The following is a 14,360-nucleotide window of genomic DNA, read 5'->3' as shown; positions in this document are numbered from 1 at the left end:
TTTCGTGTCTTTCATACGTTTTCTCTCGTGTTCTTGCTCTTCCCTGATTCTATTCTGGTGGTATTGGAGCATCTGCAACATCTGGGACGGGGTATTAGCTTGCCAGGTACTTTCAACTTTCAAAACTCGATTTTTAATTGGTGGACTTGAATTCTCGACTAATTTAGTAACAAAAAGATGAGGGTATGACTCACTACTTGTCTTGAGACCACTGTTGATGCTAAAACATTTCTCAAATCTAGAATAAAAATCACTAATATCTTCATCTTGTTTCTGTTTACAGGCTGAGATTGCATCCCAGTCTTCTTTTCTAGTTGTCAATAATCTGGGTAAAACTTGTATTAATAATTCTGGTAATTCTTTACATTTCGCTCCAAGACCGGTACCTGGTACTCGTGCCTTATCTTCAGCTTCTAGAACTGCCCAATCGATCTTTTTCTCTCCCACCTCCCATTCTTTTTCCTTGAGCTTTTCATACACCCCTGCGGGCAGCAGAACCTTTAACATTTTAATTATATCTGGATACGTGTATTCTCCCATACGGAGCATGTCTTTTAATTCTCTATGGAACCCTGCTGGATCTTTGTCATGACAGGGAATTAATTTCTTCATCTCGAGGAGTTCCATCTTTGTAATCGGAGTGTAAACAAACACTCGTTCTAGTTCGCCACCCGTTCCTCTAACTGGGTGGACTTCTCGTAACGGATTCTGTCTCTCCATGTAAAATGGTTTACTTTCTGGGGGTGAGACTTGAACAAAATGCGGGTTCAAAAACGTTCTATATTTGTGACGCTGTTCTAGAATGACACTAATTAAATCGGTACCTAGACCTTTCCATCTATACTGGAGTAACTCGTTCAGGATATCATGTAACGGGCCTGGATCAGAGTGCTGACCCTCATACAATGTAATGAGGTGCTGAATCATATACATACCCGCCAGTCGTTGCTCGGCTGGGGGCATTTTCAGAAACATTTGTGCCACTATTTCGTCTGGAAAAGTGGTAGAATCAGTAATCCATCGGACTGCTGATCGGACTAGTTCTTGTTCATGCATGGTACTCAACTCACTGTAACCGATTCGTGATTTCAGAATGTGATCGGTAGCTTGAAACACTTGTTCTAGAGAACCTTGTTCTGGTGCTGGATGATGAAAAATAGACTTGTGTTCTAGGCGTAAATGACGATCTGGAAATCTAGATTTTCCTACATACGCTATTCTGTCAGGATTCTCATCCTCTACCTCTTCAGGATCAGAGTTACTTTCTTTCTCGCTTACTTGTGCAACTTTACGTTGATCGTGTAACCTTATTATTTCTTTACGAATTTTCTTGTACATACTGTCCATAGCACTGATAGTCTTGTGCTTACCCTCGGCTATACTATTACTCCACTTTGTCAGGGTTTTCATTTCAGCTTGATTTTTGGACGGGTAATCTTGTTCTCTTATTAGACAATTGATCAGAAACTTTAATATCATGAGCTGGGTCTCAGCTTTCCTTTGAGACATGACATCACTAATACTTTCTGGATCTTCCCCTGTACGGATGAAACGATATATTCTGTCTAGATCTTCTTTCATATTCGGTAGGGTGACTAGATACTCGGCCACATTTCTTACGCGTAATGAATATAAAACCATATCATCCTCGCCTGGGACTGGGTCATAGCAGCATTCGGCAAGGGATTTTCTTATTTCTGCAACAGACTGATGTCTGGGCGTACGTTGTGACGCCTGCATATGTAATTCGGCTGTCGTTAAACGCTTGTGTGGCGGCGGGGTCTGAGGAGGACCTCCTCCTGCGGCCCCTAAACTAGAATCATCAACTGATGCTTTTCGTCTTTGCACGGCAGGAAGTTGAAATGCGGGCTGAACTTGTATGGCGGGCTGGACCGGGGGTACCGTAACAGGTACTCCGGTGTCTGGAGGAGCGGGAAGTGCCTGATTTACAGGGACTGGCGGAGCGCGAACAGGATTTGCATATTCTGGGACTGTGTCGTCCAAATAGGACGAAATAAAAATATCAGCTGCGGTCTGTTTGTGACGTAACTTGGTCGGAACTAATAGTGGCGGGAAATTACTGGATGCCTCCGGGGTCGCTTTTGGCAAGCCCTCGGCAAGAAGAGGGTACATACCCTTAATAAGGGCATGCCTCTGTCTGTCTGACTGTTCAGTTCTAATTCGTTCACCTATCTCGATTAACTCTTTTTCTTGTGCTCGTTCCAAGGATTCTCTACTTAATTCTGACTTTCTGATTTCTTTTTCGGTTCTTTTATGAGATTCTTTGCGCCATAACTCGATGGCATCTTTCTGTGACTGTCTGGCTTTCTTTTTCCATAATGCTTCTTCTATTCGCATGATGCACTCGGCATCCCATGTGCCCGATACGGGCCATCTATACTTTTCTTCTAACTGTTTGGTATACTCTACCCATAAATCTAGATACAATATGGCGCTTATGCCATGCTTCTGATACATAAAATGACCTGGACTGTCCCTAGGCGGAAGGGGAACTGCTGCTTCCAGCAGACCCTTTCTAGTTTTTAACTGACGTAACTTGGAAAACAGGGGCATGACTGAACTGTAATCTAGACACAATACAATACACAATGAACACGATACTTATTCCCCATTCATACCACGACATTAAAATACATGAAGAACATTTAAAATAACAGTTCGAACAGAATACTACCTGGAATACTGAGAACAGAACACATGAATTTTCTCGAGAACAGAACTGACTAGAACAGAGACTAGATGCACTGCTGAAACAGTACGAAACTTACCGGTCTCATAAAGAGACACGTTCAGGACCCGCATCCACCGAAGTGGACACTTCGTTTGTGGGTCTGTGTACCACCAACCCATGGACCAGAGTCAATTAAATTGACCCTGTCTAGATACTACCCCAGTAATGGTACTCACCGGGCAGCAAGAACGGAAGGCCTCAGACTGGACTGGACTGCTTCGACGACGGACGACGAACTTCGGACTTCAGTTACGGGTGGACCTCCGGATACCTCGGACCTTGGACTCTCGGCTTGGGCTCTGGTCGGGACTCGCCGCGTTCCTCCACCGTCTCGTCTGGATGCTGGACCGCCTCCTCCGTCTCCTCCGTGGGCCTGAGGGATACTTGAAGCAGAAATATCTGCCGGTGCGCAGAAGAGTTCCGTCACGACTGCAGAGGGTCAGGGGGTCGGCGTGGCTTCACCGACGCGTGGGGAAAGGGCAAGTCCCTATTCGGGCGCCATTATGTGGTAAATAAATAAATAATACCCTATTTTTGAATGAATAAATGAATAACAGATAGCTCAATAAATAAGAGTCAAGATTCGAGGTAGTAGGAGTTTTGCAGGTTTAATACAGCATAAGGACAGGAACAGGATGACCTGCACGGGAATAGGATGGCAGCTGCCGGGGACAGGATCGGGAATGACGACGTCTAACTTTTAATAACAATACATGAGCATATATACATAACGCAAACACATAGCATTACATTGCAATAGGCGTAGCAGTGGGTGGAGCAATAGGCGTGACGCGTAGCAGTCGCGAAAGATAAGGGTGAAAAGAGGTGTAACAGGGCGTATAGATAGACATGTGATGCAAACGTAACAGAATATGTCATAAATGGGGCGGAAACCATGGAGGGGGGCTACCTGAGGAGCCGGGACCTCTAACCTGATGGTGCGCGCAAACTGGCAATGACGTATCACTAGGAGAAGCTGGGGGCTATGAACTCTGTGCTAGGAGCAGAGACTGAAGTCTGGAGAGTCAGGGCGACATGTACCTAAACAGTATCTAGTATCTGATGTTTAGAGAACATGTTGATATAAACTAGAAGTCAGGAGGGGAAAGGCTAACAGACACTAAGACTGGACCATGCATTATTCTACATGTAGTGCGTGATGAAGAATATTAAATGACCATTAATACAGTATTTCTCTAACATGGGGCCGTAAAGGCTAGACAATGACGGAAACTATTGATGCAGTTCAGTAGCTTTAGGAATGCAGAGAAGGAGGACTGAACTGATAACTGGAATCATAACATATTCTTGGCAGACTCAGAGGCAGGGCCAGGGTGAACCGGGCACTGCGAGGCAGGAAGTAAGTGAAGGGTCGAGGATACAGGTGGGGGCTGTATCGCTCCTCAGCGAGGGCTTCAGGAGACAGGAGCTGAATCTGGTGTCCAGGCCCTTTTGAGGCCTAGAAACGGGGACTTTACAATGAAATAACGTGCACACTGAGAAACGTGGCAACGTAGCTTTACATAGGCCTGATATTCGTAGTATTCACGAGAACTGGAAACTGGCATACTAGAGGTGGACACAACTGTAATTGCGTCATTAATCGAACATAGGGAATGCATATGCATATTTAATCATGCACATATAACATATGATGGAGGACGCGTAGGGACACAGAACATGGCAAAATTTACTTTTCCACATCGGGGTGGTCGAAGCCTCTGACAGCCCATGGGCTAGCCCCGTGGTCCTGGTTCCGAAGGCAGCCGCCCCCGGTGCTGTTCCCGAGCTGAGGTTCTGCGTCGACTACCGCGGGCTCAACGCAGTCACCAGAACCGATGCTCATCCCATCCCCCGAGCAGACTAACTTATTGATCGCCTCGGGGCTGCTCGCTTCCTCAGTACCTTCGACCCGACCAGCGGATACTGGCAGATCGCCCTCACCGAAGGGGCCCGAGAGAGGTCCGCCTTTTCCACCCCGGATGGTCACTACCATTTCCGAGTGATGCCCTTCGGAATGAAGAACGCCCCGCCACCTTCCAGAGGCTGGTGAACCAGGTACTGGCTGGGTTGGAAGAGTTCAGCGCTGCATATCTGGACGATATCGCAGTCTACATTTCCCACTGGCCCGAGCACCTCCAGCACCTCTGGGCGGTGCTGACCGCCCTGAGAAGGGCTGGTCTCACCATTAAGGCAAGCAAGTGCCAGATCGGACAAGGGTCCGTAATCTACCTCGGGCACCAGGTCGGAAGCGGCCTCGTAGCCCCCCTCCAGCCCAAGATCGATGCAATGGTGGCCTGGGAGGCCCCCACGACCCAGACGGAAGTGCGGGCGTTCCTGGGACTCACGGGGTACTACCGGAGATTTATCAAGGGGTACGGCAGCATTGTGACCCCCCTCACGGAGTTAACCTCCAAAAACCAGCCGAAAAAGGTCAGCTGGACCCCCGCCTGCCAAGAGGCGTTCGAAACCTTGAAAGATGCCATGTGTACGGCCCCAGTCCTACAAGCCCCCGACTACTCCCGAGAGTTTGTAGTCCAGACGGACGCGTCCGAGCATGGCATCGGAGCAGTTCTGTCCCAGGTGAACGAGAACGGCCTGGATCAGCCAGTGGCGTTCATTAGCCGGAGGCTACTCCCTCGAGAACAAAGGTGGAGCACCATCGAGCGGGAAGCCTTCGCCGTGGTTTGGGCCCTGAAGAAGCTGAGGCCCTACCTGTTCGGTACTCACTTCCGGGTTCAAACCGACCACCGACCTCTCCGGTGGCTAATGCAGATGAGAGGGGAGAATCCCAAATTGCTGCGCTGGTCCACCTCCCTCCAGGGGATGGACTTTACTGTTGAGCACCGGCCTGGTGTTGACCACGCCAACGCAGACGGCCTGTCCCGATTCTTCCGCCTCAGCGAAGAGAACCCCCAAGAGGATGGGTAGTTCTCCCCGCCTTCAGCTGGGGGGGACGCGTGTTGGACCCGGCCTCGTGGCATGGTTCGCGCCTGTCCCGCCACACCCTGCGAGCGTAGGCCTGCACCCTGAGCCCCCTGCGCAGCATCCCCGTAAGAGTAGCCTGCACCCTGAAGCCTGGTCGTCTCACCCCCGATGAGCCCGAGCCCCCGTAACCCACGACCAGGCCCGCCTGTCCCCGTCCCGCTCCCGGCTCCGAGCGCCTAACCTTGCATGCCCCAGAAGGCCCGGCAGCCATTTTCCCTCCCCGAGATCCCTGTCTCCCTGGGCCTAGCGTGACCCCGGCCCCAGCAAAACCCAGACTCCAAAGGCGCGCCAGTCCCGGCTGGGGGGTAAAGGGCTCCCCGAGTGTGATAAGCCAAGCAGTTTCAATGGCACCTCCGGCCTCCCCTGAGAGACTGGTATCTGTCCCACCTTTTGCCCTCCCCTGTGGGCCAGTTTCGATCGCACCTTTGGTCTCCCTGAGTGCTGGCTCCAGACCTGCTGGGCGTCTGGGAATTCCCGGACCCATTTCTCAAAGGATCAAAGAGCCAACCGCCGGACCTCGCCAACGACCAGCCCCCAGGGCTTGAGACCTCCGCCTGCGAGGGTCCGGACATCAAAGAGCCCCTGGACTATATCTGGGCCCGCCCGACAACTAGCGGGCAGTTGTATCTTGGACCTGAAGCCTGCTGATCTGATCGCGGCTGACCCTAAGAAGAACTCATCTGGAACATCGGAGCCCTGCTGACGCTGTCGCGGCTCAAGCTGAACTGTAACCATCGGAGCCCTGCTGACGCTGTCGTGGCTCAAGCTGAACTGTAACCATCGGAGCCCTGCTGACGCTGTCGCGGCTCAAGCTGAACTGTAACCATCGGAGCCCTGCTGACGCTGTCGCGGCTCGAGCTGAACTCGTAACCATCGGAGCCCTGCTGACGCTGTCGCGGCTCGTCCTCTGTAAGACCTCAAGAGCCCTGCTGACGCTGTCGCGGCTCAAGCTTGAACCTGCCATCATCCGTCGCGGCTCCTCACGAACTTCTCCAGATCTAGCCCTGCTGACCTCGTCGCGGCTTGAGGAGTACTCTGGTCCGGCTGGACCATCGAGATCAACATCACGACCGAACCGACTCGACGGAGGTGAAGCAGCCAGTACGACCATCATCCCGTATCCCCCCGGCTCGAGGATTGAGAGCTGTGTGTAGGGTACGCCTCGTACTGTCCCAGAGACTAAAAGACTGTCCCGCTTCCCCATTCCCGAACCCTCCAAGACTTTGTGGTCCTTCGATCACTGTGTACATAAGAGTGCTTCCTTCTTTTATTGCTTATATAAAGAACTTGTTACTAGAATCCAACGGCGTGGTGTCTGTTCGTAGGTGTGGTGTGAGCTCAGTGTGTACGATCCTAGACTCGAAGTCCTCCCCAGTGAGGACCTCACAATAAGACTCGGCAAGTTCTGTGGAAGAGGTGGGTCTTGGGGTGACCGGGTGAGCATAACCTGGCCCTCGGAGATTGCCCCTTCTAACAGTTCTTTTCTTCCACTCTCATGAGATGGTTTTACAAGGCAAATCTGAGCTCACTGAGTGTGGAGCTTCCACGGATCTCAGAGATGGGTCGTTCCAAAGACTGTAACAGAGAAGGTTAAAAGATCTGAGTCTTGATCCTGGCAGATGGACGCGTGATCCCTGAGGGGGTGTAGTTAGTCTGTGTGTTGCCACGGCTGTCCAGGGGGTGTAAGAAAATGTCAGTAATTTGTGGAGGGCCCTCTTTTGCGTGAGAACCACCCAGCTTCATGCAATACAGACTTGAGGGTTTGTGTCTGCGCAGGATGAGCTTCTGATAGTAAAATGGAGGACCTTGTCCAAAGGCGATAGATGTTACCAAGAATTAACATCTTCAGTTACGACAGATAGAGAAAGTCCATGTACCTCGAGGAGCTTGAAAAGCTTTCTGCACTCTGCTGGTGCAGGCAGGATGTTTATTCTCTAGTTGGCATTTGCCAGGGGATGTTCAGATACAGTGGGTTAATTAATCCTTGCAGCAGCACTTGTAGCGTGGACTCTTGGAGTCTTGTAGTATGTGTTAGATGCGGAAGAACTGTCTTAATGATCTACGGAGCTTAGAAAATACAGACTTTCCGGGCCAGAACCGGGTGCTGTAAGCTGCACTAGTTTCAGGGAGATGGACAGATGTTATGGCGATAGGAAACCCTGACAAACCACAATAATGTTCCACTCTTCCAGGTTAGACGAAACCAAAAATGCTTGAACCAAGGGAGCTGTTGAAAGTGTCAAAGGTGACCTATGAACAGCAAGGTAAAGACAGGAGTTGGTATTTGAGATAATCTTAAGTGAATAGGAAAGAAATGAGAAGTGTGTGAATGGAGTTACTTTCGTTGTATACTTCGTAAAGAGTTACTGGAAATTTTGCAACCCCGCCTGGTCCATCTCTTTTTCTAAACTCTATTGTTGTTTGAATGAAATCTTGACCGTATGCATCTATCTTAAGCAAAACTTTAAGCACTTGGGTGCTCTGAGCACCCTTACTTTGCTAAGTTACTCTGTGAACACTGTTAAATCACCTCGTTTTCAGACATAAATAAGATGTCACCTGATCACCAGAACTTTTAGTTAAATATGTGTGTATAATGAAAAATTCCCTACCAAGTTTCAAAGGCGGTCAAGAAGAAGGGGACGATTTACTAAGATTTTGCTTCACAAAAGTGGCACAAAACAGTACAAAATCTTTTTTTCCTAATTTTTTTTCCAGCAAATACCGTAAAAGTAATGTGAAGCATTGCATTGCACTGCTTCGCGTTACTTTGCACCATGGGGCCTGCCACTGGTGGGGCATGGGCGTTCCCGTGCAACCACCCATTATTTCTCACGCTAAACCCAATTTACTAAATACAGTAGATTGGGTTTAGCGTGAGAAAACTGCGCCCTTTTAAACTAGGCGGTTGGAAGGAGAAATGCTTTCATTTCTCCTTCCTTTTCTGACTTTGCATGCATGCTGCACTGTGCAACAATCATACAAAGTTGGAAAAGGTTTCCCTCATGTCTAGGCATCGTATTTTGTACAGGAAAGGTCTCCTTCCTGTACAAAAACTATGCTCGACTCACAGAGCCACACACCCTAGGGCTCTGGTGCTAAGGTGTGTGCATGGCGCAGGGCTGCTGTAATCAGTGCCAGCGCAAGGGAAAGGGGAGGAGAGAGCCATATCTTTGAAAATATGGTGCTCTCCTGCTCCCTCCCTGTCGCGCAACGCAGTGCAGCCTCGCAGGGGGAGGCCTGCGCTGCATTGCGTGGAGATTTGGTAAATCTCCCCAGAAATGTCTTTTACAACCAGTTAAACATTGTGAATTCTCATTCCATTTTGTTTCAATTTAGTAATTTTAAATATCTTTACATCCAACAGAAAACAAGCCTTGAATGTATGAATTGACCATCAATAATGAAGCGAATGCTGTAAATCTTCAATATTTGCAGAAATATTGAGCTACAGTATTCAGGAAAACCTCAGCGCAGTCGGCGACAGAGGAACCTGCACACAAACTGACAGATCCCGGATCAAGCATCAAGGGCAGTTCAGTGATTGTAAGAGGCTGAGCTGTGCACCTCCACGCCACAAGACGAAGAAATGACCTTATGAAAATTAAGGCAACAACAATAACAAACCGCCTCCTGTATAAACAAGTGTCCAACACCAGCTTTGATCCTGGGATCGGTATGATGTGATTACCTCAGTGCTCTATTTTATAAAATGATGACAAGCCATCATTCCGTGCTCTAGGAGAATTGTAAACTCTTTCTGGCCAAACCACAGTAACCAGAGAAGAGCACAACAGAGCGGAGCCAGACAACTGTCGGGTAAAGGAAAGAGGAGTTCTTATATCTACAATACAACAGACTGTCTCGATTTGCACCGCCCAGAAGGAAGATACATCTTTACCCGCACTCGTGCATAGCCATAATCCAATCTAAAGGCACAATCGCCTACAAAGAAACATTCTACGTATTAGGAGTGTGGCAAATATTTGGTGGCTATTGTATTTTATTGTTAAAACAGAAATCAAACATGCAAAATACTGTGCACATATAAAGTGTGTGAGAAAAACACAAGTGCTTTATTAGCCATGTCGGCCCATCAGGAAATGCAGTCAAGGGATGTAGACAAATATATACCCGACCCACAAACACTAACCAAGAAAGAAGAATCATACACATGCAGCAAGAGCTTTAGTTTGACATCACTACGCACGGTTCATCAGCACACGTACACAGGACAAAAACCATTCAAGTGCAGTGAATGTGTCAAGAGCTTTAGTAGGTTATCAAAACTACATAGACACCAGCGAACACACACAGGGGAAAAGCCATACCTTTGCATTGAATGTGGGAAGAGCTTTAGTCAGTTATCAAGCCTTCAAAGTCATCAGAGAACACACACAGGGGAAAAACCATTCAAGTGCAGTGAATGTGCAAAGTGCTTTAGTGAGTTATCAAGCCTTCAAAGTCATCAGCGAACACACACAGGGGAAAAACCATTCAAGTGCAGTGAATGTGCAAAGTGCTTTAGTGAGTTATCAAGCCTTCAAAGTCATCAGCGAACACACACAGGGGAAAAACCATTCAAGTGCTGTGAATGTGCAAAGTGCTTTAGTGAGTTATCAAGCCTTCAAAGTCATCAGCGAACACACACAGGGGAAAAACCATTCAAGTGCAGTGAATGTGCAAAGTGCTTTAGTGAGTTATCAAGCCTTCAAAGACATCAGCGAACACACACAGGGGAAAAACCATTCAAGTGCAGTGAATGTGCAAAGTGCTTTAGTCAGTTATCAACCCTTCAAAGACATCAGCGAACACACACAGGGGAAAAACCATTCAAGTGCAGTGAATGTGTGAAGAGCTTTAGTCGATTATCATACCTTCAAAGTCATCAACGAACACACACGGGGGAAAAACCATTCAAGTGCAGTGAATGTGCAAAGTGCTTTAGTCAGTTATCAGACCTAAACAGTCATCAGCGAACACACACTGGGGAAAAACCCTATCATTGTAGTGAATGTGACAGTAGTTTTCGCTTCTCTTCAGCATTAAGGTATCATCTGCGAACTCACACAGGAAAAAAACCATTCAAGTGCAATGAATGTCTAAAGAGCTTTAGTCAATTATCAGTGCTACAAAGTCATCAGCGAACACACACAGGGGAAAAACCATTGAAGTGCAGTGAATGTGCAAAGTGCTTCAGTAAGTCATCACACCTACAAAATCATCAGCGAACACACACAGGAGAAAAGCCATTTAAATGCTGTGAATGTGGGAAGAGCTTTAGTAAATTAGAAAATCTAGAAACACATCATCGAACTGACACAGGGGAAAAACGATATATTTGCAATGAATGTGAAAGCATTTTTTGTCGTTACTCAACATTAAGGATTCATCAGCGAACACACACAGGGGAATAGCCATTCAAGTGCAATGAATGTGCAAAGTGCTTTAGTCACTTATCAAACCTCTAAACACATCAGCGAATGCACACTGGCGAAAAACCCTATAATTGAAGTGAATGTGACAGTAGTTTTCACTTCTCGTCAGCATTAAGGTATCATCAACAAACTCACACAGGGGAAAAATAATTCAAGTTCTATGAATGTGGGAAGAGTTTTAGTCGATTATCAGAGCTACAAAGCCATCAGCGAACACACACGGGGGAAAACAGAAGGGCACTGAAAGTGAGAAGGGCTTTTATCAATGTTCGATCCCACACAACCCTCTGTGAATACACTGCTTCATTTAACTCAATGGAAATAATCCTATCGATGCAGAGACCCCGAAAAGATTTTAAGAACATCAAAAATAATATTGACCCATCGGAGGACATAGACAAGAGCTGAACAGTGCAGTTATTATGAGAGGAATGAATTACAGAAAAAGATTAAATTCAAATTATGTGGGACATTGAAATACCAGATTATAGAAGACTGGACTAGCAGTAAAGAAGAAAAGCAGATAACAGTATTTGCAGAATTAAAAAAGTGTTTGTATTCGTGATTGTTCACTTCTGTACACATAGCAAAGCATTATGATGTATCAGGACACACAATGGGAGACGAGCACATTGTGGACTAAAAGGAAAGGAACATTCTTGATTTCTATTTGGTGAAGAAGAGATACAAAGAAAAACATTCAATTGCATCTGATCACACTACCTGTAAAAGCAACACTGAAATATACTGGGACTAACAGCGGTACTTTCAGCTAACTTGTAAACCCACCGCATCCAGAGTGGACATGTTGTCAGGGCTCTGGAGATGGAAGCTTCATTGGTAAAATGTATGTATTACTATTAACAAATGCCGCAGCAGTAGATGTGATGAACTAAAGCGAAGCAACGGTGTTCAAGAAATAACCTATTTTTAGATATAAAAGAGAATATACCTTGTTTTTAAGTAATGTTTGCTGCACCTTTTACACACTGTTATCGGTTGATGGATCAGCTTGTGCCTCAGGCCTTATAACACAGTGTGACGCGTGGCTCCTCTCAAGCTTGGCTTTCTCTATTCATTTGGTGACTTGCCATACTCTACTTTTTACCAGAATTGAGCCACTGTAAGCAGCAGACTCTGAATAATTTGGTGAAATAGTGAAATCTCACATCAAAAGCATATATGTCTCAGGACAATCAGTTGCACTCCCAGCAACTCGTCTTCCACACTGATTGTCCCTTGGTCTCAAATGTTCTGAAGGATTTGTTTTATGAATGCCAGAAGTGAAAGTGACATTCATGAAGCTAAAGCTAACAGGAGTGTGTGGGAGATAGAGAGGGGGAGAGATAAAGAGAGCGAGAGAAACAAAGAAAGGGGGATAAAAAGAGAGAAATGGAAGGGGGGAACAGCAAGTGATCTTTATTCACCTAAAAATAGAAGAAGCAGCCGAATACATGTCAATGTGGGACATCACCAGAAAAAACGGGAAGAATACCTGTGAATTTGTATATTTATTTTTAATAGCTATAGACCCATGTCATGCCAATAAACAGGGCACAAGGAAGGAAAATAGTGAAGGAGCCCATTATCATATGCAAATCACAATGACGTCACATGTGGTGCGTCACAAGAAGTGATGTCAGGCCCTTATAACAATTTTCACATGAAAAGTCGACGACCTGATTTAAAAACAAGAAACATAAAATAATGTAAAAAGATTTTGGTATCCGTTTTTATACATCATGTGTTTTTCCCACTATCAGTTTGTAACTAAACTCGGAAATGACTAAGGGCCAGATGTAGATAAATATATTTTACCGACTCATAAATACCGAATGTTACAGATTCGGTATTTATGAATCGGTAAAATATAAGGAGGGAGATGTAGGTAAATCCAGATGTGGATTTACCGAATCTGTAAAAGTCGGTATTTACCGATTCGGTAAATACCGACCGGTAATGCCCATTCATTCCTATGGGCTTTGAAGCCCATAGGAATGAATGGGCATTACCGAATCGTTATTTACCGAATCGGTAAATACCGAATTTCACAAGGGTGCAGGGGGTGTCACTTTGACACCCTCTAGCACCCCCAAAACAGGTTTGGGTGCCATCTGGCAGGCATACCTGCCCTAAGGGCAGGTCTGCCTGTCATATGGCACAGGTGTGCATGCACACATGTGCATGCACACCGGAATCGGTATTTTACCATCAAATTGAATTTGATGGTAAAATACCGATTTGGTAAGGCTTGTGGGACTCAGAAGAGTCCCACCTACATATCAAATTTACCGAATCGGTAATAATACCGATTCGGTATTTTACAGAATCGTTAATTTACCGATCGGTAAATTTACCGATTCTGTTAAAATATGCCCCCTACATCTCAAATTCCATTTACCGGTCAGTAACGGCCGAATTCGGCCGTTACCGACCGGTAAATGCCTACCTACATCTGGCCCTGAAAGTGTAAATATTTTTAAACCGATATGTGGAACTTGGAAATTACATTTTTAAACAGATTTTAGTGAATAAATAAAATGTGCTTTAAATTTGCGTTTGTTTCCTGATGTTGTTCTTTATCCAGCCCCTAAGCCCCAAAGTGTTTCATATTTACGGTGTATTAAGCAATAGAAAGGCTAATTTTGTCTAGATCTCTATTCCTCTCTTGCATCACTCACACAAAAAATAAAAGGGACTAATGGGCTCTGTTCCGGTCTGGCATGCTCAAACCGGCATGCCGGACCAGAACAGAGCCCATTAGTAGGAGTTTTGCCGACGTCTGTCCGTGGTAATAAACACAGTGGAGCTGGTAAAGTTTTTTACGGATAGAACCTTGGCGAAAGGATGCACAACATATACAGCCATTTGAGTCTACTCCTATTTGTGCAAAAGAAATTACACAAAAAGGCCTGTTATAGAACAATAATTCGCTTCCCTGCACAGACAGTACACTGTTCCAATATTTGGAGGCATTGCTAAAGGCTGCACGAAGGCTGTTCGAATTGTCATACTTGAAATTATTTCTCCACTGGCTTGGTAGCTACAGATTAACCCATTTTGGTTTGTTGTTTGAGATTCATTTTATAACAAGGATTGGTCCTGAAGAAGGTGGTGTTGCCACTGAAACGTGCATAGACCAACACATCACCCATGAGGAACGGCCCCTGAGAGGCAGTGAC

At 46.2% G+C, this 14,360-nt stretch overlaps 1 pseudogene; it reads left to right on the top strand.

The window, feature by feature from the left end:
* The window catches only part of LOC144805810 (uncharacterized), a 232,186-nt pseudogene extending 219,190 nt beyond the window's left edge, over positions 1 to 12,996 (top strand).
* Positions 12,997 to 14,360: the final 1,364 nt, after the last annotated feature.

The sequence above is a fragment of the Lissotriton helveticus genome (genome assembly GCF_964261635.1).
Source record: "Lissotriton helveticus chromosome 1_1 unlocalized genomic scaffold, aLisHel1.1 SUPER_1_unloc_26, whole genome shotgun sequence".
Classification (NCBI taxonomy): Eukaryota; Metazoa; Chordata; class Amphibia; order Caudata; family Salamandridae; genus Lissotriton; species Lissotriton helveticus.
The sequence above is the reverse complement of the archived record's forward strand: the minus strand, read 5'-3'. Positions and strand labels throughout refer to the sequence as shown.